Source organism: Durio zibethinus, unplaced genomic scaffold (genome assembly GCF_047325235.1).
Source record: "Durio zibethinus cultivar Kanyao isolate XHJ-2024 unplaced genomic scaffold, ASM4732523v1 HiC_scaffold_330, whole genome shotgun sequence".
Lineage (NCBI taxonomy): Eukaryota > Viridiplantae > Streptophyta > Magnoliopsida > Malvales > Malvaceae > Durio > Durio zibethinus.
Genome location: NW_028322953.1, coordinates 142,501 through 147,500, shown reverse-complemented (window position 1 = coordinate 147,500; position 5,000 = coordinate 142,501).

Below are 5,000 nucleotides of genomic sequence, written 5' to 3'. Positions count from 1 at the left end.
CTGGTGCGGCAGGTTCCCTCGACGACCATCGGCACACGCTGGGCCCTGGTGCGGCAGGTTGCCTCGAGCACCATCGGCACACGCTGGGCCCTGGTGCGGTCGGTTGCCTCGATCACCATCGGCACACGCTGGGCCCTGGTGCGGGCGGTTGCCTCGACCACCATCGGCACACGCTGGGCCCTGGTGCGGCAGCTTGCCTCGAGCACCATCGGCACACGCTCGGCCCTGGTGCGGTCGGTTGCCTCGAGCACCATCGGCACACGCTGGGCCCTGGTGCGGCACGTTGCCTCGACCACCATCGGCAGCCTCGACCACCATCGGCACACGCTCCGCCCTGGTGCGGCAGGTTGCCTCGACCACCATCGGCACACGCTGGGCCCTGGTGCGGGCGCTTGCCTCGACCACCATCGGCACACGCTCCGCCCTGGTGCGGCAGGTTGCCTCGACCACCATCGGCACACGCTGGGCCCTGGTGCGGGCGGTTGCCTCGACCACCATCGGCACACGCTGGGCCCTGGTGCGGGCGCTTGCCTCGACCACCATCGGCACACGCTGGGCCCTGGTGCGGGCGCTTGCCTCGACCACCATCGGCACACGCTGGGCCCTGGTGCGGCAGGTTGCCTCGAGCACCATCGGCACACGCTGGGCCCTGGTGCGGCAGGTTGCCTCGAGCACCATCGGCACACGCTGGGCCCTGGTGCGGGCGCTTGCCTCGAGCACCATCGGCACACGCTCGGCCCTGGTGCGGTCGGTTGCCTCGAGCACCATCGGCACACGCTGGGCCCTGGTGCGGCAGGTTGCCTCGACCACCATCGGCACACGCTGGGCCCTGGTGCGGGCGCTTGCCTCGACCACCATCGGCACACGCTCGGCCCTGGTGCGGTCGGTTGCCTCGAGCACCATCGGCACACGCTGGGCCCTGGTGCGGCAGGTTGCCTCGAGCACCATCGGCACACGCTGGGCCCTGGTGCGGGCGCTTGCCTCGACCACCATCGGCACACGCTGGGCCCTGGTGCGGGCGCTTGCCTCGAGCACCATCGGCAGACGCTGGGCCCTGGTGCGGCAGCTTGCCTCGAGCACCATCGGCAGACGCTGGGCCCTGGTGCGGCAGGTTGCCTCGAGCACCATCGGCACACGCTGGGCCCTGGTGCGGTCGGTTGCCTCGAGCACCATCGGCACACGCTGGGCGCTGGTGCGGGAACTTGCCTCGACCACCATCGGCACACGCTGGGCCCTGGTGCGGCAGGTTACCTCGATCACCATCGGCACACGCTGGGCCCTGGTGCGACAGGTTGCCTCGAGCACCATCGGCACACTATCGGCCCTGGTGCGGGCGGTTGCCTCGACCACCATCGGCACACGCTGGGCCCTGGTGCGGGCGGTTGCCTCGAGCACCATCGGCACACGCTGGGCCCTGGTGGGTTTAGGCACATCTTCAAATTTCTGCCGTGCCAATGCCATTTTTATGGCTTGTAAATTCATACAATGGTCCCCTAAGCCTTCACGTGAAGTTTCGTTGGAAGATGACTCGTTTTCTATTTTTCACGATTTTCGAAACTTTTTGCGGTTCGGGAATTTTTAAAATTTTTTTATAAGGATTTTTGGCCCCAAATTTTGTAGGCATGATCCTTCTATTTTTGTTGGCATGCACAAAAAAATTCAGCTAAAAACTCGAAGTAGAGAAGATTTTGTGACCGTTTGAAAAAAGTGTCCCCATTTCAGACACTTTAACGGCTACTGGTAGCAAACCTGTAAAATCTCAAATGCTCTTTAAGGGGGTGTGAATTCTCAGAGGTTTGATGAGGGATAGGGGGCCAACACAAGGCCAAGTACCAGCACCCATCGCACATCATGTGCGCACACCCCCCCGGCCCCCCTCCCAATCGCCGGAACCCCAATGCCGCCGGTCAGGTTCTCCGGCGGTACTCCGGCGATGCTCCGGCGATGCTCCGGCGATGCTGTCCCGAGTGAAAAAAATGCGGCACCAGCACATGCTGGAGCCAAGCATGGGCACCGTGGCTCAAAATCGAACTTAGGCCAAGGCCTCGACCATCAATGGCACATGATGACGCATGGTGATGGCACATGCATCGACCATCATCGGCATAGGCTGCCCTTCGGTACGGGCACTTGCCTCGACCGCCATCGGCACAAGCTGGGCCCTGGTGTGGGTTGTTGCCTCGATCACAATCGGCACATGCTGAGCCTTGGTGCGGGCGGTTGCCTCGAGCACCATCGGGAGACCCTGGGCCCTGGTGCGGCCGGTTGCCCCGATAACCATCGGCACACGCTGGGCCCTGGGGCGGGCGCTTGCCCCCAGCACCATCGGCACACGCTGGGCCCTGGTACGGGCGGTTGCCCCGAACACCATCGACACAAGCCGGCCCTTGGTGCGGGCTCCTGGCTCGACCACCATCGGCACACGCTGGGCCCTGGTGCGGGCGCTTGCCTCGACCACCATCGGCACACGCTGGGCCCTGGTGCGGGCGCTTGCCTCGACCACCATCGGCACACGCTGGGCCCTGGTGCGGCAGGTTGCCTCGAGCACCATCGGCACACGCTGGGCCCTGGTGCGGCAGGTTGCCTCGAGCACCATCGGCACACGCTGGGCCCTGGTGCGGGCGCTTGCCTCGAGCACCATCGGCACACGCTCGGCCCTGGTGCGGTCGGTTGCCTCGAGCACCATCGGCACACGCTGGGCCCTGGTGCGGCAGGTTGCCTCGACCACCATCGGCACACGCTGGGCCCTGGTGCGGGCGCTTGCCTCGACCACCATCGGCACACGCTCGGCCCTGGTGCGGTCGGTTGCCTCGAGCACCATCGGCACACGCTGGGCCCTGGTGCGGCAGGTTGCCTCGAGCACCATCGGCACACGCTGGGCCCTGGTGCGAGCGCTTGCCTCGACCACCATCGGCACACGCTGGGCCCTGGTGCGGGCGCTTGCCTCGAGCACCATCGGCAGACGCTGGGCCCTGGTGCGGCAGGTTGCCTCGAGCACCATCGGCAGACGCTGGGCCCTGGTGCGGCAGGTTGCCTCGAGCACCATCGGCACACGCTGGGCCCTGGTGCGGTCGGTTGCCTCGAGCACCATCGGCACACGCTGGGCGCTGGTGCGGGAACTTGCCTCGACCACCATCGGCACACGCTGGGCCCTGGTGCGGCAGGTTACCTCGATCACCATCGGCACACGCTGGGCCCTGGTGCGACAGGTTGCCTCGAGCACCATCGGCACACTATCGGCCCTGGTGCGGGCGGTTGCCTCGACCACCATCGGCACACGCTGGGCCTTGGTGCGGGCGGTTGCCTCGAGCACCATCGGCACACGCTGGGCCCTGGTGGGTTTAGGCACATCTTCAAATTTCTGCCGTGCCAATGCCATTTTTATGGCTTGTAAATTCATACAATGGTCCCCTAAGCCTTCACGTGAAGTTTCGTTGGAAGATGACTCGTTTTCTATTTTTCACGATTTTCGAAACTTTTTGCGGTTCGGGAATTTTTAAAATTTTTTTATAAGGATTTTTGGCCCCAAATTTTGTAGGCATGATCCTTCTATTTTTGTTGGCATGCACAAAAAAATTCAGCTAAAAACTCGAAGTAGAGAAGATTTTGTGACCGTTTGAAAAAAGTGTCCCCATTTCAGACACTTTAACGGCTACTGGTAGCAAACCTGTAAAATCTCAAATGCTCTTTAAGGGGGTGTGAATTCTCAGAGGTTTGATGAGGGATAGGGGGCCAACACAAGGCCAAGTACCAGCACCCATCGCACATCATGTGCGCACACCCCCCCGGCCCCCCTCCCAATCGCCGGAACCCCAATGCCGCCGGTCAGGTTCTCCGGCGGTACTCCGGCGATGCTCCGGCGATGCTCCGGCGATGCTGTCCCGAGTGAAAAAAATGCGGCACCAGCACATGCTGGAGCCAAGCATGGGCACCGTGGCTCAAAATCGAACTTCGGCCAAGGCCTCGACCATCAATGGCACATGATGACGCATGGTGATGGCACATGCATCGACCATCATCGGCATAGGCTGCCCTTCGGTACGGGCACTTGCCTCGACCGCCATCGGCACAAGCTGGGCCCTGGTGTGGGTTGTTGCCTCGATCACAATCGGCACATGCTGAGCCTTGGTGCGGGCGGTTGCCTCGAGCACCATCGGGAGACCCTGGGCCCTGGTGCGGCCGGTTGCCCCGATAACCATCGGCACACGCTGGGCCCTGGGGCGGGCGCTTGCCCCCAGCACCATCGGCACACGCTGGGCCCTGGTACGGGCGGTTGCCCCGAACACCATCGACACAAGCCGGCCCTTGGTGCGGGCTCCTGGCTCGACCACCATCGGCACACGCTGGGCCCTGGTGCGGGCGGTTGCCTCGAACACCATCGGCACACGCCGGCCCTTGGTGCGGCCGGTTGCCTCGACCACCATCGGCACACGCTCGGCCTTGGTGAGGGCGCTTGCCTCGACCACCATCGGCACACGCTGCGCCCTGGTGCGGGCGCTTGCCTCGACCACCATCGGCACACGCTCGGCCTTGGTGCGGGCGCTTGCCTCGACCACCATCGGCACACGCTGGGCCCTGGTGAGGGCGCTTGCCTCGACCACCATCGGCACACGCTGGGCCCTGGTGCGGGCGGTTGCCTCGACCACCATCGGCACACGCTGGGCCCTGGTGCGGGCGGTTGCCTCGACCACCATCGGCACACGCTGGGCCCTGGTGCTGGCGGTTGCCTCGACCACCATCGGCACACGCTGGGCCCTGGTGCGGGCGGTTGCCTCGAACACCATCGGCACAAGCCGGCCCTTGGTGCGGGCGGTTGCCTCGAGCACCATCGGCACACGCTGGGCCCTGGTGCGGGCGGTTGCCTCGACCACCATCGGCACACGCTGGGCCCTGGTGCGGACGGTTGCCTCGAGCACCATGGGCACACGCTGGCCCTTGGTGCGGGCTCTTGCCTCGACCACCATCAGCAGAAGATTGCCCCTACGTCGAACACCATCGAT